The sequence below is a fragment of the Ambystoma mexicanum genome, chromosome 3p, assembly GCF_040938575.1.
Source record: "Ambystoma mexicanum isolate Mex_15411 chromosome 3p, UKY_AmexF1_1, whole genome shotgun sequence".
In the NCBI taxonomy this organism is placed as follows: Eukaryota; Metazoa; Chordata; class Amphibia; order Caudata; family Ambystomatidae; genus Ambystoma; species Ambystoma mexicanum.
Window position 1 is genome coordinate 728,533,484 of NC_090925.1, and position 23,593 is coordinate 728,557,076.

The 23,593-nt window shown below is 50.9% G+C and overlaps 1 long non-coding RNA gene across 1 annotated transcript in view; it reads left to right on the plus strand.

Annotated features, from left to right (window-relative positions):
• Positions 1–228: 228 nt before the first annotated feature.
• LOC138579593 (uncharacterized) overlaps positions 229–23,593 on the plus strand; it is a 348,076-nt gene continuing 324,711 nt past the window's right edge. The window contains exon 1 of the long non-coding RNA XR_011304088.1: positions 229–431. This is a non-coding gene — a long non-coding RNA (uncharacterized lncRNA). The remainder of the gene's footprint in view (positions 432–23,593) is intronic.

Below are 23,593 nucleotides of genomic sequence, written 5' to 3' on the forward strand. Positions count from 1 at the left end.
AATAAATGTCCTTAATGCGGATGTCAGTAGATGCTTGTCAATACACTCCTCCTAGCTTCTTCACTGGGCTCATGTCATCCTTTAAGGCGGTCCGGCCAGAGTCAGCCGCCAACACCAAACCCATGCTCTGCAGCTGGGTTGAGAAAAAAAAAAAAACGCCCTCAATGTCGTGGTGTAGGGGGGCGGAGCAGCTCATTGCCGCCAAGAGCGCTCTTCTGGCTCCGCCCCCCTACCTGTACACAACAGCAGGACACCAGGACAGGCCTTCTTAAGAATGGCTGGGCCTGGCCTGCACTTACCTTGCGCCATCTTGAGGAGACGGAGTTGCCACGTCGTCGTCTGGAGCCTGTTGCTGCCATCGTCCTGGATCCTGCTGCTGGAGCTGCCATCACCGGATTCTGGAGCCCGACCTCGCCGACACCGTCGCACTGGTAAGTTTTGTTGTTTTCCTCATCCAGGCCTTACTATGTACCAGTGAGTAGTTCTCGGCGTGGTTCCAAACGTTTCTCCACAAAGCGCTTTCATCTGCAGGCTGGCGAGTGCAGGCTGCATGTCCGACAGTGTTCAGTGCCCTTGGCCCCATAAAGTTATTTTATGCATTTTTGTAAAAGTAGCAGGCACGCATCACAGACTAAACTGCCGGGCCCACGAAGGTGGGGGCTGGAGCTCCGAGCAGCTCAGCCCCCACCTTCGTGGGCCCGGCAAATCCAATCTGACCTCTGCGAGTACACTGCACACAGAGCAGATTACCTTTGCTTTGTGCACAGTGCTCGCACAGGGCAGAGATCGTGTAAACATTGCTTTTAATGCAACATTCAGAGTATTTAAGCATTCTTTCTTTCCTGTGGGAATTATGTTGATCATTGCAATAGCCAAAGTTGAAATCCATATTGATAAATGGAGTGCCACAATGATTTGAAGTTAGCTCAGTGTGTTAATCACTCATTGCAGAGATATGTGTTCATATGAAGGATTAGAAGAGCACATTACAGCAAGGCTGACTGAACCTTTCATATGTCTGAAGTTTATAGACCTACCTGCATATGCACTTGGTTTTACAGCATAAAAGGTGCTATTTATTATCAGCAATGTTCCTGCACCAGATAGGGGTTGCTATAAAAACAAACATGTCATTTGTGTGGTGAAGGTCTAGAAATTGGTTTGTTCAGATGGGGCGTTCTAAAACCTAGGCAATCCCCTCCAAATTTGAGAATAAACTATTTGTCCAAGAGGTGAATAAGTATCCAAATTCAAGACTGTGGAACCAAAGTGTTCATGCTTGTATCTTGGCTTTGCCAGCAGACGATACAGTGATCCTGCTCAAATAATATAATATATCTAGCATTCCTGTGCTGTCTTCTGTGAGGTTTGCCTCCTTGCATGCTGCTGGCATTGTTTAGCTCATTACTTGATCTTTCTTCTTATGAAGGCCATTTGAGTGGAAGTGGTGGTAGACGGGAGAGAGCAGACCAAATGTTGTAGACCTTGTGCAAGCATATTTTAAGGTCTGCTCGTTTGACACAAAAAACATTTAGCTTTTTGTATAAAAGTCCAAGGTTTTTCTGCACGTTTATGAATGACAATTTCACAAGCCATTGTTTTGGAAATATTTAAAGCTTAAAAGTACAAAAGACATACCTAGATTAAATCTGCTAAATCACATCCATTTGTATGCTGGTACTTGTATACTTCCCTTGATGATGGAGAGAATGAAGCTAGAATCATTTCCATTTTGCGTAACACCCTTCTGTAATATTTTGATTTTAAAAATGGTCAGGTTTGGAAATGTGATTTGTGTACTTTGCAAGTCCGTTTTATAAAATGAGATTGTTTTAGTACACAGTAAGAGCTGGAAAAGAAAGTGTTCAAATGCAGAAATTGCAGAGTTGGCACAAATCCCAGCTTCACCCCTTAAGCAATATGTGATACTGGGCATCCCATGTAATAATCTATTGCCTAACCTCTCAGAATTGCCAATCCATAATTCTTTAAAAATTGGCAGCCCTTTATAGTTCAAAGGCTCTTTCTTTGGAGAGTCAAAATAATCCTTATCTGTGCCTTTGTTTCCTCTCTGTGGCACTCAACAGTGGTGAAACACCATTGAGCGTATTGTTCTCTAGGGCCCCCCTGCCCCCTGCCATTTTGAACTATGGTGGCTTGCATGGCTGACCCACAGAGTCATGGCAGGACAGACATTAAACAATGCCAGGGCTTCACTGTTGATTTTTTGGGCGATTGAAATTGTGATGTGGGGTGTGTACTTGCATGCCCTCTCCTGTCCTCCACAAGTGAAACATGGTAATGTAGTACATGTAGTAAAATATTTCTATACTTTGTCCCGTTCATTAGGTCCAACAGTTCTGTGACGTATAGACAGTGCGGTCAGGTGGCCTGACCCGTCCACTTACATGGAGCAGCCTTAGAGCCTGGAGAGCCGTACTAAGTACCCCACAGGGATGCAAAAGCAACCATCTCTCTTTGCATTTTTCCCTGAACGGAAACGCAAAGAGTCAAATTGTGGGGAATTGCACACGTTTGCTGATCAATTGGCAGTGATTGTCCCTGCAATAGGTAGAGTTTGTGATACTAGATGGGTGGCATGTAGTTGCCGCACTGTGAAAGCTGTTTGGGACCTCTATCCTGCTCTTGCAGTTCACTTCCAGTCAGCAGCTGTAGACCCAAACCGTGGAGGTCCTGAAAGGGCAAAATATCGAGGACTTCTGGAAAGGCTGACTGCTGTGGAGCTTGTTAAGAACCTGGGCCTGATGAGGGATGCTCTGTGTGAACTGTCTGAGCGGTCTCTAAAATTGCAAGCAAACTATGTCACTCTCCCAGGGGCCCATATTTTAATTTGTCGCCAAATTAAAGTGTTTGAGGTGCTGGCAGGAGGCAGGCAAGCAGAATTCACCAAACTCTGCTGATACTCTAACCTTTCAAGGGGTTAATTTGCATGGAGGGAGAAAAGTTGATGTCGAAATCAATAGACGGCACTTTTTCCGAAGTCTGGCAAATGCCATGCAAAATAGACTCCTTACCACAGCCTCCTCGCATGTTCCAGGCACTTCAGGGGAAGCAATGGCTTCAGAGTTTCACAATTTGATATCGGCATGCCAAGTGCTTTACCCTAGGTACTGGCCAAATGATTATGACATATTGCATGGGGAAGATGAAGTGCAGGCACTCTGCAAAAGGTTTCAGCTGCCAAGTAGAGAAATAGTGATTGGCTTCCGGGAATATAAAGACAATGGTGGAAAGCGTGTGCCAGAGGAAGTGCTTCCACTTATGAGAACACTGGACACCATAGCCATATCCACTGCCGAAAGTGAACGTGTGTTCAGTCACATGAACAATACACTCACACCCCTTAGAAACTCACTAGGTATCGGAAGAGTGAGCAATTTATTGTTTGTGCACCATAATGGCCCGCCCCTGGCTGACTTCAGTCCAGAAAAGTATGTAAAAAGTGGCTACTTCAGGGTCGACGTGGAGCAGACCACACAGCTTGCCGGGCACGGGAGAAAAAACCGGATGACAATGGAAAAAAGAGTTTGGTCTCTACTGTGAACTATCACTGCAATTTGGTGAGAAGTAACATCTTCATTCTGGCTAGTGCAATATTTCTGTGGTTGCCCCACAAGACAATGGGCCTCATTACGACCCAGGCGGTAAGGGGTTTACGCCAGCGTAAACAGCGCCGACCCTTACCGCCTGAGTACGAGATCCCTTAGCGCCATGGTGGATTTAACACCTGCTTTTAGCAGGTGTTAAAATCCATGGCGCTAAGGGACCTTGTTGTTAATTACGCCACCGTAATTTACGGTGGCGTAATTAACGCCTTCCCCACTCCCATTATGCCCTATGGGGCAAAAATGGGAATGGGGAAGGGTAAATGGGGATTGGGGACTTACCGCCCCGCCAAGGTCGGAATGGGGCGGTAAGTCCGCCAACCACCATGGCGGAGTTGGCAATTTAGCGCCATGGACCATGGTGCTAATAGCGCCATGGTCCTCCGCCAAGGTCCTAATGAGGCCCAATGTACAGTTTGGACACAGAGTATTTAAAATGTAGTATATTCTGACTAATAAATGACATCTGAGCAACACATCCCTTCTGCCAAGTTTGTTGGTTTGAAGACTGAAGTATATTATGTAAAGAATGTAAATGAAGTACACATTAGTGCTGTGCAAACACTAAAGAAAACCTTCTCAGTGTGGCTCTGTCCTTAATCCTGACTGCAAACCCTACCCCAGCGGTTTTCAAGTGGTAATGATATCAAATTTGGGGTGCACCAGTGCCATGGAAGTGGTTTAAAGTGGAATTGATATATAGTTTGAAGAAGAAGCAGCGTGAAAGAAATTGCGCTGCTTTAAACTTATTTTGGACCTTAACTTTGATTGGAGGTCACCTGCCAGCTCTGCCCCTCTAAACCCGGCCTCCTTGGACTCCGCCCACCCCAAAACCCCGCCCCCAGCCCAGGCCTTGTGGGATCCCCCTCCAGATTTTTTCCATTTCCACCACTGTGCAGAGGGGCCCGGATGGTCTGCCTGTGGACGGCCCCGAAGAGCTATGCAGTGTGGTCCACCTCCAGGCACCGGAACGTAGACCCCTCTAGCCCGACTAGCTGAGGATTCCCTTAAGGGAAGTGAGTTCCTGCCCGGGGCAGGAACATTTTAAAACTGAGGTCTGTCGGGTGGGCGATGCCTAAATATCCCCCAGGGAGGGGCAGGCCCTAAAAGAGTTTAGAAAGAAAGAACGGATTTCTGGGTGAGGTGGGACACCACTCACACGTAAGTACAGGAACGAGGAAGAGGGACGTGGAAGTAATGCAAGTCCTGAGCTTGCTGTGCTCGGAGACCCAAGTTACAACTCCCTGGTGACACCCAGTGAGGCGGAAGCATGTCTGGTGTTGCTTGTGGCCTTGTGCAGAAGGGATGTGAACTAGCAGTTTGGTTTGCACTGCCCCCAAGGGGTGATACTGAAACTGATTTATTTGTCTTTCACCTTCTGTAATGGCATGGCAGGCTGATGAGCAGGGATTGGTTGAATATGGCACGCCCAATTTGGTCGCACATTTTGCTGCATAGATATATGTGGGGGGGGTGGTGTATAGGTGTACAATTAATTATAAGGGTTTAATGGGGGGCTGCAGCAGTCTCTCCCTACATATAAATGCGGCAAAATGTACCTGTCAAAAAATAATTGCAACAAATTCTCCAATTGCCAAGAAGATCTGCAGTAATCAACCCAAACCGATAACCAATGGTCTGGAGGGTTGCCCAGAGCAATGCCAGTGGTTATGTTCCTTTAAAACCTTTCTGCTATCTCTCTTCGGTTTGGCAAATAGAAGTGTACTTTATCCTGGCAGAATGCACACCTATACCCAAGGTTTCTGGATTGTGGCTCTGCGCGAATGCAGCACGTGCAGGAGTTTCCCAGAATCCTCTGCTGCTGGAGCCTGAGTGACAGCCCAAGATATTGCACCCTCTGCTACAGCTGGGAGAAATTCCAGCGTGTCTCTGCTGGCGACATCTGTAATTGGTACGGCGGGCCCCTCACCGCCCCTAACTCCAGCCTACACACATGCGCATCACGACACTAATTGGCTCAGGGTTACCTTGTAATGTAATGTGTATGGCTTGCTGGGTTTCTGCTGCTTGTCGAGGGTTGCCTCTCTCCCTGGCCCCAGAAAGAGCTCGAGGCTGGCCCGGGGAGGCGAGCCAGCTGCCATCCTCCAGCACAGTGTAGTAAATCGCCCACCTTAAGTGAAGACAGGAGCCGTACTTGAGTTGCACCAGTGGTTTATTGAGGCTGTAATTCAATAACGAATTGAAGAGGCACAAGGTGCCAACATTACTAAAGGCCAACGGGCCCAACTGTGCTGAGGGTCAGGATTCCTCAGGCTGCATAAATATCGTGCTTTGAAGTCCCGTGCTCGGAGGAGCCGGGTAGACGCCTCTGATCGCGTCTTGAGCTCGTCCCGTAATGCGCGCGTAGCGTGCGGGGGCGGAGCTGTGTTTGCTGGCGAGGTCTCGCGAGAGCGGGGCTCTCGCGATCGCTCTACACACCTCCCTTTTTCAATACAGAACAAGTTCATTGTAATACATAGTCATTGTATCTCACCGGTCTTCTGTGTTCCCTTCTGGGTCTCTCACCGGTTCCAGGGCAAGGTCCCTGCTGCTCAGGTTCTGGGTTTAGGTTGGGTTCTTCTGGTTCTGTCTCGGTTTCTTCTCTTTCTCCGTCGTTTCCTTCGGGTTCTCGTTCGTCGGTTCCCCCGTAATCCTTTTCGGCTTCCACGCGTGGTGTCTCTGGGGTTCTCGCCTTTTCTTGCCTCCGCTGGTATAATGCTACTCTTTCAAAGTTCCACGCGCGCCCGTCTTCTGTGCGGACATGATTTGTCCCTTTGTGAGTTACTTTTATGGGCTGACTGTACCGGGATCCTGTGGTTTGATCTTTTCTTGGTAGTTTTATTTTCACCCAGTCTCCTTTTCCTATGCTGGGCACTCGCTTTGTCCGCCTTCTTTCGTCGCTCCACGATTTCATGCGTGACTTGTTTTTCTCAATGCGCCATACTACTTCAGCCATGTTCACGGCTTCATCTTCCCTTACTTTCGACAGCCATGGTGGAATGAGCGTAGATGCAGCACTCCTCCCTCTCAACATTTTGAACGGGGATATTTGTGTAATACCGTTTGGTGTGAGCCTGTGGGCCGCTATGGCCTCTTTGGTGGTTTTGAGCGGGTCCATACCGGAAGCCGTGGCCAGTTGGATGGCGCCTTTTATGAACCTGTTCGCCCTCTCGACGAGTCCATTGGCTTGAGGGTGATATAGGGCCGCTTTCTTTTGTTTAATATGGTTCCTTTTTAAAAATTCTTCCATGTCTTTGGAAACTAATTGTACACCATTGTCTGTGACGACTTCCTTGGGGAGGCCTTCCCTTTGAACAATTTCTGTGAGTACTTCTATGACTGTCTCAGTAGTTATGTTTGGTACAAACTCTGCTTCCACCCACTTGGATAGATAGTCGACAAGTACTATGCCGTATCTGTGTTCTGTCGCCATCGCCTCCAGGGGCCCTATGAAGTCGATGCCCACTTTGGACCATACCGCTTCTGGTATCTCTGTGGGTATGAGGGGTGCCTGGCGAACCTTAAGTCTTTTGTCGCTATTGAGGCATTCGTGGCAGCGTTCTATCATAGCGCAAATTTCTTGATCCATAGACGGCCACCAGTAGGCTTCTCTCATCCTGCGGCGTGTCATCGTGTTTCCCAAATGTCCCGCATGGGCCCTACAGAGGATTGTGCGTCTCATTCCTGTGGGGGGGATGATTTGGTCTGTCTTTATGATTATCCCCTCTGTTTCCGACAACTCATCTTGCACTTTCCAATACGGTCTCATGCCTTCGGGCAGCCTTTTTTCATTGGGCCACCCTTCCCTGATCCATCCGCGAATCTTTGCCATGGTGGGGTCTTTCTCGTCTTCTTCTTCCCAATGCCTTTCACTGAGTTCCAGGTACCCTGGTGCCGATAGGTCTGTGATGGACGCGACTATGCATTCCCGTTGTAGGAACGTGGTAGCCTCATCTTTGCCCTCCGGCAGTCTCGACATGCAGTCGGCTTGTGAGTTTTTCCAGCCTGAGATGTGCTGGATTTCGAATGTGTACTCCTGTAGTTTAGCTGCGATGCGGGCCAGTCTGGGCGTGGAAGCTTTGGTGCCTCCTGGGCTGAGCATGTGAATGAGCGGCTTGTGATCTGTAACCAGCTTAAACTTTGTGCCCCACACGTATGTTCGGAAATGTTCGACGGCCCATGCGCATGCTAGCATTTCTTTTTCAATGGTGGAATAGTTCTGTTCCGCCACTGATAGTGCCTTTGAGGCAAAGGCCACTACATGTTCGGTGTCCCCTCTCTTCTGCGTTAGCACTGCCCCTAGTCCGTACGCACTGGCGTCTGTGGTGATTACAGTTTCCCACTTTGGGTTAAACGGTTGGAGACATGGGGCTTTCACTATGTGCTGTTTTATGGTTTCTGTCGCCTTCTTCTGAGGCTCTCGCCACGTGAATTCTGACCCTTTCTTGAGCAGATCACGGAGGGGTGTAGTGATTTCTGAAAACCTGGGTATGAATTTTGCATAGTATTCGGCCAATCCTAGAAATGACCTCACTTCTTCTTTAGTGGTGGGTTCCGGAGCTTTGGTGATGGCTTGCATGAGGTTCTGTTTGGGACTGATCCCTTTTTCCGATATCTTGTACCCTAAGTATTCGACTTCTTTCACCCCGAACGAACATTTTTCGTAGCGTAGGCGCACTCCTGCTTCTTGTAACTTGTTGAGAACTAATTTGAGTGTGGCATTGTGTGTCTGTTCATCTCCTGCATACACCAGGATGTCATCCTGGAAATATACCACATTTTTAACTTTCCGTAGCAGGACGTCCATCATGCGTTGGAATGCAGATGCAGCTGACGACAGCCCGAAAGGCATTTTGGTGAATTGGTATGTACCAAAAGGAGTGATGAATGCCGTAAGGGGTTTTGATTCATCGTGCAGCTGTATTTGGTGGTATGCGTTTCTCATGTCCAGTTTAGAGAATATTTTGGCTTCTTTCATTAGTAAAATGAGTTCATTTATGCTTGGGAGCGGGTAGTTGTCCGTAATGACTTCTAGGTTTAAACTGCGCAGGTCTATGCACACCCTTAATTCTTGAGATTGGGGTTTCTTTATGAGGACGACTGGGCTCAGCCATTCGGACGCTTCAATTTCTTCTATTACCCCTCCCATTTTCATTTTGTCCAGCTGTTGTTTGAGGGTGTCTCTTGCTGTGGCTGGTACTGGTCTCACCCGGTGTTTGACAGGGACAGCATTTCTTTTGAGCACAATTTTGTGAAGAAAATGTTTGATGTGCCCCGGCTCCTCCGAGAAAAGTGTTGGATAATCGCTCTTGACAATTGATCCGTTCTTTGCACTGACAGACAGGACCTGATCTTACTGGGATCTAGTTTGATTTTTAACTTGTCCTGGTCGTCCCAGCCCAAAACCGCTGGACCTTCGTGACTGAAATATACTCGGGTGATGGTTTCTCTCCCTTTGAATTCGACTTTTCCATTGATATAGCCTAACAGTTCAACTGACGCCCCTCCAAACACCGTGGGCTTGTGTCGCGTGGTGAGAACTTGCACTTTCTCCTTACCCACCATTTCTTTGTAAGTGCGGAGGGGTAAAATGGTGAGATCTGACCCGGAGTCTGCCATGACCCTTGTCTCGTTTCCATCGATTTTGATGAGGCAATGGGGCTTCTCTCTCCTGGCCAGTGTGCTGTTCACCATAATGACTGTGGGTCTTCCTTCATCTTCTGAGGAGGATTCTCTTACCATCGTTCGATCTGTGGTGAGACTGGTGACCTTCTTGTTTCTCCATCGACACACTATGGAGAAGTGCCCAATGCGCTTGCAGATGGAGCACTCCTTGTCTCTAGCTGGGCACTCCCGGTCAAACGCCAGGTGCTTCGTGCTGGTGCACCTGTGGCACTTGAGGGGTTCTCTCTTGTAACCTCTCGCCTCTCTCATGTCCGCTGTCGACTTTTCTTTTTTTATGTGGAAGCCCACCGCTTGTATTTCCGCGGGACCCTGGGCCCCTGCAAATTCTTTTCTTCTTCCCACCGTTTCTTCTACCGCCCTGGCGATCTCGATAGCTTTCTCTAACTGTAGCTCCTTTTCGATGATAAATTTATCTTGGACTTTACGACTGTTAGTGTGTACGACCAGCATGTCGCATATGCGGTTTTCTGCATTGGTGCCGAAGTTACACAAGGCTGCTAGTTCCCTCAATTTGGTGACGTAGTCATCGACGGGTTCAGATTGTTCTTGTTTCCGAGTGTAAAACCGTATTCTGTGGAGCACTGTGTTCTCTTTGCTGGCGAACCTCTTAATGATTCTCCTGACCGCCTCCTTGAACACATCCTCATTGTCATCGTCTACAGGAATCGGGGTAAGGCCCTCGAATATTCTTTGCCCCTCCACTCCTAGGGCATTGAGTAACATGGCCCTGCGTCTTGCCGCCGAAAACCCTGCTCCCCCCATAGCCTCCACGTATGTCATGAACAGGGGTTGCCATTGTGGCCATGGAATGGCAGGCCTACCTGGCGTTTGCAAAAAGGGTGGCGGTGGCGTGGCTCCTTGCATGCTTCTGTGTAGGTTCTGGTGATGACCCTCGTCGCCAATTTATGTAGTAAATCGCCCACCTTAAGTGAAGACAGGAGCCGTACTTGAGTTGCACCAGTGGTTTATTGAGGCTGTAATTCAATAACGAATTGAAGAGGCACAAGGTGCCAACATTACTAAAGGCCAACGGGCCCAACTGTGCTGAGGGTCAGGATTCCTCAGGCTGCATAAATATCGTGCTTTGAAGTCCCGTGCTCGGAGGAGCCGGGTAGACGCCTCTGATCGCGTCTTGAGCTCGTCCCGTAATGCGCGCGTAGCGCGCGGGGGCGGAGCTGTGTTTGCTGGCGAGGTCTCGCGAGAGCGGGGCTCTCGCGATCGCTCTACACACAGTCACACGATGGATGGCTGCTAAGGGCCAATAATGCTCATTTTGTGCCGGCCGACTCGGCCCAGGGAACAGCTCGCGCCTCGCCACTGCTGGATCTGGCCAGGCTGTTTTTACATTATGCTTTACCATAGAGTGCCGGCAGTCTAGGACGCCTGCTCCTCTACAAGAGAGCGGACTTTCCCTGAGTTATTTGAAGCTAACGCACAAGAGCAATTGAACCTTATCTAAAGAGAGAGCGCTTCTCTCGTTGGTCAGCTCTGCGACGGGACCGTTACAAACGAATCATGGTGGACGCACATGTCACGGCTCTGAAGGGGCTGCAGGCGCCAAGGCATAACAGGGCGTAAGGGCCACCTGCGGCCTCAGTAAGAAGGCACAGGAAAGGGAAGTGGGGCCATACAGCATGGCCCCTATATCTCCTACCTCCGCAGGGGGAGTGTTCTCTTTGCACGCTCGCTCCCCCCTGCAGCAGGATCAGCTTTGTCCCACCAAACTCACCCTGACATGCAGAGCCAGCCTTGTGGGTGGGGGTGGGCGAGCCGGGCAACCGCCTGGGGCGCCACGCCCCCCAGGGCGCCTTTTGCCCCTGCCACGCCAGCTCGGGGGAGTCTTTCAAGGGCTACCCCGAGCTGGCGTTGTGGGACAAGGCGCAGCAGGCGGCCTTTTATTGTAAAAGGTGCCCACGGCGGTGGGTGCATTTAAATGTGCCCCTCCGCCGTGGACACTTTTCACAAGAAAAGGCGCCATTAGCCCCCCACCACGCCAGCTCCGGGGAGTCTTTCAAGCGCTCCCCCGAGCTGGCGTGGTGGCAGAAGGGGAGGCCCGGGGGGAAGTTTTTGGCGCTGCACACGGCCAGCGAGTGGCCGTGGGGGCAGAGCGCCTCCTGGGGTATTTAAGGGGCCAGGGAAGGTTCGGGAGGCAGGTGACAGTTGGACTTGGCGATTGTCAAGTCCTGTTGCCTGCTCCCGAGCCTTCCCTGGTAGTAGCTGGGCCTTCAGGCGGGCAAGATAGTAAGGTGAGGTAGGGGAGTGTGGGAAGAGCGGGCAGTTAGGTTTATATATTAAAAAAAAAAAAAAAAGAGAGGTATAGTGCAGTTGTGTGCTCACATTTATAGGAGGGGTGCCGTAGATAAGACCCCTCATTTCTTACCGTGGGTCCCTGTATCTCCGGGTCTCATCGCGGGGGCAGTGCAGGAGGTCGGGGGGCTGTAGGGCTCCGGGTGTGCCTTTAAGGAGTGTCGGTGTGTCGCGTCCTCCGTTCGTGTACCGGCAGGGTGGGCGGTCTGGGGAGGGATTGAGCGCGGGCTAGCCCTTTTTCCCCGCAGCTCCGCTGTTTGTCTCCCGGCTTCGGCGCCGAGTGTGGGCGCGGTGTCAGCGCCGTTCGGAAAGGGGGCAGTGCAGCTCCGTTAAAGGGGCAGTGTTTGTTTTGTCTGGGAAGCGTGCAGTGCGGCTTGAGCACCGCCAGGTGGCAGTGTGCCTGGACATTGCTACAGCACTAGTTGGTGCCTGTGCTGTGGTTCTGTGCTCTTTGTTGGGGAGTTTAGCAAGGTAGAAGGGTGGGGGTGGTTACAGGGTGAAAAATTCTGTTAGGGTTTTATAAAAAAATAAAAAATAAATACATTATATAATAGTTATAATAAATAAATACTCAAAAAAATTATTAATAAAATAAAATAAATAAATAGATACATAATTAGGGAAGTACATATTCTGTCTGGGGTTTCATAGTACCAGTGGGTTATTATTGTTCAATTTTACGCAAAGTTAGCGGGGTTGGCATTTTTGGCGTAGGTCCACGGATAGGTCTTGGCTCGGGGGCTTAGTTAGCTAGCCTGACTGGGAATACCCCTGGTGCACAACTAGATATTTGCGGCACAATGTTGGGCCGGGGAGCTGGCAAGGAGGGTTTGGTCGATGCCAGGGCACTGAGGGAGGCCCTGGCAATAATTAGCAGGGCATCTAGGGCCCAGCTGGACGGGGTGGTGGGGGAGGTCACGGGTGAGGGGGAGACAAGTGGGGGTAGGCCGCAGCGCAGAGCGGCAGCCGATGGGGCTCTCGCGGCAGTGGTGGCTTGCACCCCCGCGGCGGGGAGAGGGGAGGCGTGGGAATCCAGGGGCAGGAGGATGAGGAGGGAGATAGACAGGAGGGCGTCCGGGGAAGAGATGACTTCGGGTGGGCAGCCATGTGGGGAGGTAATGAAGGATAGCACTAAGGAAGCAAGGAGTGCTCAAAGGGAGGGGGCTCGAGGGAATAACGGCAGTGCTAAGGATGGGGCACAGAAGGGGTGCAAGGGCAGCGGGGAAGAGGGGGAAAATACCTGCGTAAGAGTGCGGGTGGGAGAAGGAGGGAGAGGTCCCCATCAATTGAGGTGGATAGGGTGGGGTGCAGAACGGCCCCCTCGATGAGGAGGAGTGAGGGCGGAGGGCGCTGCTCAGCCCCCGCTGGTCAGGTGGAGGTAGAGGGTTTGGGAACGGCCCCTCCTCGGTCAGCGTTTGGAGAGCTTAGAGGGTTCAGCACGGCCCCTAGCAATGAGGACCCCAGGGCGGAGGTCGGAGCACCTCGCACGAGTGAAGAGGACCAGGCAGGGGTTTCCACGGCCCCGCCGAGAAGACGTCAAAGGAGTGGCGGGGTGGACACCCCGGGCTCGCAGGAAGGAGATCAACTCGTCTGGGGCACGAGCTCGCAGCCACAATGGTATGGGACGGGTGATGAAGTTGGTTTGGAGGATTACGTGGGGCAGTGGGAGGGGGAAGGTTATAGGGAGGTGGGGGAAAGGGAGGAGGAGAGAAGATATTGGGGGTGGGATCTGGAAAGGCAGGTGCAGGGGGGTCAGGGGGTAGGAGGGCAGGGGAACTGTTGGCTGGGTGAGTCTGCTGACATGTTTTGTCCCCGCAGTAGGAGCCCTCTAAGAAAAGAGATGAGGAGCATTGGTGTGGACGCCAGACCGCAGACGGCCGGTGTGGAAAGAGGTGAGCAGGAAAGGGAATGGTCTTCGGCCTGGCAGAGAGGGGTCACAAGAAGGGGGACGGGAAATGAGGGGTCTGGATTGCAAGGGGTAAGGAAGGAAGTTGGTGTGCAGGCCATTGGAGCCTTGGGGGTTGAGAAGAGCATTTGCTCAGTGGAGATTCAAACGGACAAGGTGGTGGAGCCATTGGGGCTCGAGGTGCAAGGGGGAAAAGAAAAGGAGGTTGAAGGGAAAGGAAAGGAGAAAAAACTGCCATACATGGGGATAACAAAACCGTTGTAGGCGCACTTGATGGCGGCGACCAGGGAGAAGATTCAGGCGGGGGAATTTGTAGACGTTTTTAAATTGCTCCATAGGGAAGTGAGAGCTAAGGAGGGGTCTAAAGAAGAGGAGAGGGAAAATTGGCTGCGCGACCAAGGGTACCAGTGACCATTGAGAATTGGACGTCGGCATTTATCATTTATGCCAGTGTTTATTGTGAAAAATTTCCGGAGAGGTGTGTGGCCCTACTCAAATATATGGACCTAATTAGGAAGGCTTTCACGAGTTTCGGGGGATTTTCCTGGGTGAGGTATGATGAGGAATTCAGAGCGAGGATGGCGGAAGACAGTCAGGCGGTCTGGGGGGAGATAGATATGGATCTTTGGCTGCAATGGATGGCCCCAACGAGGCTTGCCCCGACATTAAACACTGCAAGTGGGCTGCCGGTGCCCTTCCGGCCCTTTCTTGGTCGCCCCACCCATGAAGGTGCGGGGGGAGGGGGCAGAGGGCAGTCCTCAGCAGTATGTTGGGCGTTTAATAAGGATGGCTGCACAAGGACCCTGTGTAGGTTCAGGCATGAGTGTAGCAAGTGTGGAGGAAAACACCCGCTTACGCAGTGCTTCCAACAGGGAGACAGGGGGAGGGGGGAGAGGTTCGGGCAGAGGGGTTGTGGGGAAAAGCTTTTACGCCAATTAAAGTGGGGGTCCTGCAGAAATGGCTGCAATTCTATCCAGACAGGGAAGGGGCGAAGATTTTGAGTGAGGGGTTTAGTGAGGGTTTCAGATTGGGTTACCAGGGCCCAAGGGTGCGCCGGTGGGCTGAAAACCTGAAGTCAGCCAAAGAAAATGTTGAAGTGGTAAGGGAAAAATTGAGCAAGGAAATAGCGGCGGGAAGGATCGTAGGGCCATTTGATGACCAGTCAGGTGACTTGGTTATATCCTCACTGGGGGTGGTGCCCAAAAAAGCTCCGGGGGAGTTTCGTTTAATACACCATTTGTCTTGGCCGGAGGGCATGTCAGTGAATGATTTCATTGCTCCGGAAGAGTGTGGGGTTGTATATGTAAGTGTTGACAAGGCAGTGGAGCTGATAAGGAAGGTAGGGCGAGGGGCCTTTATGGCCAAGTGTGACATCAAGGCGGCGTTTAGGTTATTGCCGGTGCACCCGGAGGATTTTTGGTTGTTAGGTTTGCAGTTTGAGGACCACCTATACATAGACAAAGCGTTGCCAATGGGGTGCGCAATTTCCTGTGCGCTGTTTGAGCAATTCAGCTCTTTCCTACAGTGGGTCTTCTCATTTAACTCGGGTTGGGAGAGTGTGCTGCACTACTTGGACGATTTTCTGTTTATTAGCGGGGCAGATAGTGAGGGGGAATTCAAGGGAATGCTGAAGTTGTTTCAGGAGCTAATGGACGAGTTGGGTGTGCCGTTAGCGGAAAACAAAACGGAAGGGCCTGCAGTGGTGTTGACATTTCTGGGAATTGAACTGGACTCAGTGGCTATGACCTCACGCTTGCCGCACGACAAGGTGAGCAAACTGGTGGTGTTGCTGGAAAGGGCGGTGGGGGCCAAGAAAATGACGCTGGTGGACATGCAGAGATTGGTGGGGCATCTGAATTTCGCATGCAAGGTGGTGGCCCCAGGGCGGACGTTTTGTAGGAACATGGCGAGGGCTATGGCAGGAGCAAAGTGCCCGCATCACCGGATAAGAGTATCGGGGTCAGTGAGGGAGGACTGCAGAATTTGGCTGTGTTTTTTGGAGAAGTTCAATGCGGTGTCGATGTGGTTGCAGGGGGACCCGGTGACATGGGAAGTGCAGATATTCTCAGACGCAACAGGAGCAGGGGATTTTGGAGTATTTTGGGGGGGAAAATGGTGTGCGGAGAAATGACCGGATCGGTGGTTGAAGGAGGGAAGGAGTATAGCATTCCTGGAATTTTTCCCATTACTGGTGGCATTGGAGTTGTGGGGGAAGGATTTGCAGGATAGGAAAGTGAATTTCAATGTGGACAATGAATGCGTGGTCCATGTGGTAAACAGGCAATCAGCGAGGGATCAGAGGGTGGCAAGACTCATGAGGGAGTTTGTGCTGCGTTGCATGGAATTGAATGTGGTGTTTAAGGCAACACATGTGCCGGGGAAGGATAATGGCATCGCTGATGCATTATCTCGTTTTCAATGGCAGAGATTCCGTGGATTGGCTCCAGATGCGGATCAGGAGGGGCAGCAGATTCCGGAGGAGCTGTGGAAGATAGGAGGATGAGAGCGCTGGCTTTGGTGGAGGGTTCATTGGCTGGGGCGTCTAGGGAGTGTTACAGGAGGGCCTGGGAGGATTTCATTGGGGGAGAGCGCGTAGTTGGAAGGACAGATGGGATGCGGAAGAGAGGAGGAGGGATGATGTCATGAATTTCCTCCTGAGGTGCATGGACAGGGGCTGGTCAAGAGCAACTATAGCGGGGTAGTTAGCAGGAATTGCTTTTTACGGGAAATGGTTTTGGGGTTTCCAGCCGAATGGGGGGGAAATGGCGAGTAGGATGTTGGAAGGATGGGCAAGAGAGAGTAAGAGGGACAAGGACAGGAGGAGGCCAATATCGGCGGAGTTGCTGCAAAGGTTGGTTAAGGTAGTTGGGGGAGTTTGCTGGTCGGTATGGGAGGGGTGCTGTTTGCAACCTGTTTTACATGGTTGTTTTTTGGGGCTTTTCCGGTTTCGGAGCTGGTGGGGGGGAAAAGGAGGGTCTGGGGGTTTGCAGTGGGAGGATGTGCAAGTTACAGAATGGGGTTTGGACATCAGGATTAATAAGTCTAAAACGGATCAGAAGGGGAAGGGTTCCTGGGTTTTGTTGGGGCTGGGGAGCAAGGATTTATCCCCAGTGCGGGCAGGCAGGGTGTGGAAGGAGCGGTGTGGGGGGAAGTCAGGCTTGGTGTTTAAACATGAGGATGGGTCGCCGGTTTCAGCGGCACAAGTTTTGGGGGTATTGCGGAAGGCTCTGCGGGAGGTAGGAGAAAACGGGGAGGATTTTGGTACACATTCATTCAGGATGGGCGCAGCATCAGAGGGTAATAGGTTGGGTTTCACGGAGGATAAGGTGAAAAGTTTGGGGCGTTGGAGGTCTGGGAGATACAAGGGGTATGTCAGGGAATTTTCATAAAGGGGAATTTTAAGGTTGGGGGTATAAGTGGGCTGAAAACAGCGTGGGGGTTGTATGTATTGTGTTGGTAATTTTGTAAATTCTTTTTCAGATGCTGTGCGAAAGGAGGGGGAGTTGGCGCAAGTGTGGATTGTCGGCCATTCAATTGTTAAATGGGCGGGGAAGGAAGAGGAGAAAAGGGTTATGGGCAGGCAGCTGGGGTGTAGCTATAAGTATGTGGTGGTAAGATGGCAAGGGTTAGGGGGCATGCACTGGGACCAGTTGCTGCCTATGCTGGCGGGGATGCGGGAACGCTACGGGGCGCCGGAGGTGTTGATTATTCACGCTGGGGAGAATTACCTGGTTAGGGATACGGGGGTGGCCCTGCTAAGGAAAATGAAAAGGGATTTAGTTTGGGTGCGGGAAATGTGGCCTCGAGCAGAGGTGTTGTGGACTAAGTTGTTGCCGCGCAGAGTGTGGAGGGGGGCGAGGAGCGAGGGAGCGATAGAGAGGGCTAGAAAGGGAATTAACAGAGAAATGGTAAAGTTTTGCGCCTCCGTGGCGGTGCAGGTGATGGAGCATAGGGAAATAGTGTATGAGGGATTTATGATTTTTAGGGAGGATGGGGTGCACTTGTCGGTTTATGGGAACAACCACTATTTGGCGGACCTGTGCTCTTGGCTGGGAGATTGGTTAAAGAGTTGGAAGTAAAGGAATGTTGTTGGGGGGGTGGGGCAGAAAGAACACCTCGGGGGGAGGGTTTTTCTGGTGCCGGGGGCATGGCCCCTTTTGATGTGGGGGGAGGGAAGCACAATGGGGGAATGACATGGGAAAGGATGGGGTGGTGCTGTTTGCACAAGCGGGCCACCCCGGGGGAACAGGTATTGAGCCTGGAGGGGCATGGCCCCAGGGAGAAAGTGGGACGCCTGGAAAAGGGGTAAGGAGATGGTAGGGTCCAAGGGACAGGTAGGGAGGAAATTGTGTTATTTCATTATTTAATTGTTGGGGAAATGGACAGGTGTAATTAGTTAATTGGTTGTTTAAATATTTCGTTAGTCTGTAAGGCCATGGAGCCAGGTAAGCGTTTTATTGTAAGCTTTGGCCTGTCACATTAAAGCAACCTTTTCCACTTTTAAATGAGTCTGGGTTTTTTGTGCAGTAAGCCAAAAGGGGGGCCCCGGAGTTTTTGGCGCTGCACACGGCCAGCGAGTGGCCGTGGGGGCAGAGCGCCTCCTGGGGTATTTAAGGGGCCAGGGAAGGTTCGGGAGGCAGGTGACAGTTGGACTTGGCGATTGTCCCGCCCTCCCACCCCTTCATTTTGGTTTAGGTCTGGGGGCTGGTTTATTAAAGGGTGGGGAGGACCATCGTATATGGGTATGGACGGGGTTTTGTTTTTTACGTCCCAGGGCAAGTTGTTAGGTGGTTTATTGGTGTAGGTAATGGGGCGATTGCCTGGTAGTTTTGTGTGACAGGTCGGGGCATTAGTGAAGTTGTGATGTAAAAATTTCTGTTGCTGATGTGGCAGGTCAGACTGGCTGCAGGTCATAGGAAGGAGGAGATTGGTGAAAAGGGGAGTATGTGGGGTATTGAAGTGGGGCTGGGCTCCGGGGGCATGGCCCCTTTTTATGTGGGGTGAGGGAAGCACAATGGGCAATCGGGGAATGACACGGGAAAGGATGGGGTGGTGCTGTTTGCACAAGCGGGCCACCCCGGGGGAACAGGTATTGAGCCTGGAGGGGCATGGCCCCAGGGAGAAAGCGGGACGCCTGGAAAAGGGGTAAGGAGATGGTAGGGTCCAAGGGACAGGTAGGGAGGAAATGGCTTAATTTAATTATTTAATTGTTGGGGAAATGGAAAGGTGTAATTAGTTAATTGGTTGTTTAAATATTTCGTTAGTCTGTAAGGCCATGGAGCCAGGTAAGCGTTTTATGTAAGCTTTGGCCTGTCACATTAAAGCGACCTTTTCCACTTTTAAATGGGTCTGGGGTTTTTGTGCAGTAAGCCAAAAGGCATGGCAGGCGCCACATTGTCATTGAATGAACCCTCGATGGCGGGCTCATTCAATGACAATGGGGTGCTAACGGCACCTATTTAACCTCCTCGCTCGAGCGAGGAGGTTAAAAAAATAAAAAGTTGCCCATTCTGGCCCCGCCCCCTTCCACCCCGCCCCCCGCCAGCAGGGCGCGGTGTGCGAGGAGGGGCGCCAGTTCACCCAGAGCGCTGCTGGCCTTAAAGCCGGCCCTGCTGACATGTCATTTATTTGTGGTTTTCAAATTGTTCTATTGTTGCAGGCGGTAACTCGGCCGATCGCGCATTGCCATAACTAACTTCTCGATGGAGGTTAAAGAGGACCAAGAGTTAAGTGCCCCCTCTCAGCCTGCCACAGCGAGCGGCGGCAAGCTAAAAAGAGGAGCCCCCCACGGGTGTGCTGACTGTAAAGAAAGAAAGAGAGAAAAGGAAAAGTGGGGTGCCAAGTAAAAAGAAAATTAAACAGAAAGGCGCTGCTGGTCGTCTGGGGTTGTAAAAACGTTTAAATATGTTATTGTTTGGTTTGAAGTGATAGTGTGAAATGTTTAAGAATAACATTGCGGGCAATAAAAAAACCTACAACACAACAATCTGCACAAACTTCACTACACTGCAACAACAAAACAAACCACACATAGACTTGCACAACAGTACACCACGACTACCGACTGTAAAACACCAAAAACCCAACCAACATACCCACCGGGTTGAGGCCGCCAACAGCACATCACTGCTCTCTTGCACTTCTCCAGCTTACTCCCACTAACTCCCCCCTTCCCCCTTTTTTTACAGAGCCGCCAAAGCGCCAGGGGACCACTCCGGTGGTGATAGTGCGCGGTACAAATAACCTTTAACATTAACGTTAACATAAATAAGAAGAGCTGGTCTGGCCTAAGTTATTTAGCCCAAGTGGCCTACAACGGGATGGTATTTACCCTGCCGGGTGGGGGGCGAACAGTACCCGATTGTCTATGTTAATGGCAGGGCTAGGCAGTTATGTATAAGGTTAGTGCCTTATAGCCAGTGGTCCAAGTGTACGAAAAGAAGTAGCGGAACTATGATCCGTGCTGGCCTGCGCCAATCCACACAAACCCCATCACCACGCTCCCTCCCACGCGAAATACAAACCCACCAAACAAATGTGCCTGCTGTCTAAGGGTACGTTCAGTGCACTGCACTGAAGTTTACAGAACGGTTTCTTTTTAAAATAAAAGTATAGGAACAGTAAAACATAATTTAAAAAAGTAGAGGAGCAGCGTTCCCAACCGCTCCCACCCACTTCGACCACTGCTTATAGCCTGATGACCGGCTCACCCCATCCATGTAAGGGGTAACATTTACAAAATATTCCTGTGTGTTGCTGACTTGCCTCATTACGACCCAGGTGGCCAGGGAATGAACGGGGCCGGGAAGGGTCCGGCCCCGTTCATTCCGGGCCGCCCTATTTCGAGGTCTACAGCGGGACCCGCTAAGGAACACCTGGTCACACCATGCGTCCTTAGCGGGACACGCTAGCAGACGAGGATGCTAACAACGGGCCTGTCATTAACGAGCCCGTTGTTAGCATCCTCCCCATTCCCATTGAGCCCTATGGGGGCTCAAATGGGAATGGGGAAGTACCGGGTCCGGGTCCCATGATAGGAATTTACCGGGCCCTCGAAGGTCGGAATGACCCGGTAAATCCTCTTTCGCTGCACCCGGACCTGGAACCCGGTATGGAGGCCCTCTCTGTTTACACGAGTGATACTGCAAAGAGAAGACATTGATGCGATTCCACCATTGTTTAGTGTGCTATCACCCAAGCAACACGCATTGGCAATGCCAACAGTTTGGGCTTTTGTGTGGGCATGGGAAAGACGCTTGCCAGGCACTGCCGTAGTGCTATTAACTGGCCATTGATGGTAACAGGTACATCATGGTGCGAGTACCTGAGCATCTAAGAAGCACTGCCTGGCAAATGCCTACTACTTATACACAAGCCAAAACTGTGGGCTCTGCCAATGCTTGTTTTTAACAGGACTTTAGTGAAGGACAGACATAGAGCTTATAAATGGTGTGGCTGAAGGCAGACTGGTTGACATTTTTATTACACCAGTACAGTGTTTATAACTCCAATTAATTCAACTCTCAAACGACTGCTTTGAAAAAATCACTGCCAGGCACTTCCAGTGCAAAGTTTGATGGTAAGGCCTGCTTAAAGCAAGCTCAAAGAGTTACCACGAGGAGCTGTTTTGGAGAACCGGGTGGGAATGCCCACAGGGATTAGTATGGCCATGTGTCTGGAGGATAGCTCAGGGGCAACATGCTCACCTCGGAAGCAAAGCGACATGAAGCAACATAGGTTCGATCCCCGGGTCCGGGCTTAGAAACCACTGGGTATTAAGCGCGTTATAAATAACCTATCATATCATATGGGCAGGCAATGGGTGGGCAAATAACCAAACCACACCACTCTGCAGCTAAATATTTAGGAGTGTGCCGTTATAATTTCTACTCATTGCCCTGCATTATTCTCAATGAAAAGCAAAGTACTCAATAGATCATCATGACTTATACCTCTGGCATTGACCGCTAGGCATCTTAAATGGTATTTCTTATACAAAGCTGATGGTAAATTGAGCAGGACACTGTTAATGTATAATTATAAATGCCAATAAAAACATTTTAAAATAAATGGTATGCCTTAATATTCTAAGGAATTGTGGATATTAAAAAAGGGATCTTTGACAGAAATGCCTTCCACTCCTTCCATGCCCGGGCCTAGTACCTCAGTCAGCAAGGGGTGTCGGCTGTTAATTTAAGATTGACACCTGTTATGACGTGGGACCGGCCCGCGCCATGGGACGTCCCCCATCACAGTGATATGTTACGTTCATTGCAAATATAATAATGTTGCCTAAGTCTGCAGGGCGATTTGGCCAACCCCGAACCACACCAGCACGGTGCTAATCCCCAGACTGAGCAGCAGCAGTCACCAGAGAAGGCCGAATGTCAAATCTGACACTTGACAACGAGCAAGGCGTCGAGGACAATATTTTCTTTGACTCGGAGGTCTGCCAAGAGAAGACAGACAAGCGTTGCAACACGTCGCGCCACTCAGTGACAGTACTGTCTGCACAGAGGCTGGTACTCAGACACTGGCCCGTCGTGGGTCCAATTCAAGCTTCTTAACCCAACAACAACACTGGCAACACCCAATATCTGTATATTCACCCAATGCGGCACCTCTCCACTCCCATTAAATGGTGCCGTCCACACACGAGTAGCGCATGAAGGGCTGTCTGTGCCAGCTACGTTTGGTCTAGATCCAGAAGCCGAAGAGACACTTAAGTGTCACGCTACATTCAACTTTCCCTCCCTAAATACCTCCCTGTTAGAGTCCTTCGGTGCTCTGGCTCTAACTCTCTGCAGGTCAAACGATTCTCCAAGCAGAGAGTGGGGGTAGATCCCTTTCCTCAGCACAAGCCTCTGTCTGGACCGCCCCTCTCAAACTTGAGCCGGATCGCCTTAAATTACGGAAACTCCTCAAGACTTTCCTCTTCTCCTCCTCCTCCTCCTCCTCCTCCTCCCCTCTCCTGGTAACGTCCCCCCGCTGCAATGACTGGCTGCCTGCTCCCTTCGGAGTCATAAAGAGGCCAGGCCATCCCCCTCCCAGTCTTCCGCAGTACCCCACTGCCAGCACTTGCCTTTGAGCACCTCTCCCTGACTAGCCTACTGAGTCTGGCCACCCCTGTTCCTCGCACATTTACCCGTACCCCTCGTCCCTGCGCACTTGCCCTCCATGGGCACCCCTAGCACTTACCCTGCCTCAACCCTGGGGCCTCCTCTCCCCCATGCGCTTTATTTACTGCACTTGCACAATCCGAATGCCACAAGGCCTAGTAGGACCGTTTCTTGTTTTCTCCTCCCCTGATCCCCCTCCGCCTGGAAACACTTTCTGCTGTATAGGCACAATAGAAATTTCCAATAAAAAATAAATAAAATAAATGACCTGCGACATATGGGCTCATAAAAAAATGGAGATTTACGCCGCCACTTGTAATCCGGTGGTAATTCCAAGTGGCGGTTACCGTAATTCGGTTGGGGAGTATTCCAGAGGATATACCACTGGAAAACTGGCCAACTCGTAATGAGGCTCATGTCTTTCTTCTGATCAAACAGGCAGTCTGAGCTCCGCCTGGATGCTAGTCCAGTAGGTTTGGGTGCTGTTCACCTGCAACTAGACCAGAAGGGTGCCAGGTGGACAGTAGCATATATGCCCACTGAGTAAAGCTACTATCAAACAGAGCTGGAAGCCGCGGCAGTGCTATGGGGTTGTCGCCACTTTCATGTATACATCTCTGGGCACCCAATCACAGTAATTACCAACCACAAGCCGCCGTCAGTTCTGCATGGCTCTGCACCACAAACCTCATTTCAGACTTGAGAGCTGGTTACTCCATCTCCAAGACCACCGCAGAGACTATGGGGTCTTGCTCTAGTTCCTGGCTCAACCCCCAGTGGACCCCCACCCATGCACACAATTTGCTGTCTTGGCCGTGTATGAGGAAGCAGAGAAGCATATAGAAATAGAAGCAAGAGCATCGGGTGCAAAGACCATGGCCCTATAGAACATAGGCCAGTCCTTGGCTTGACACAAAGGCATGTCGGTGGTTATGGCACAACTACAAACC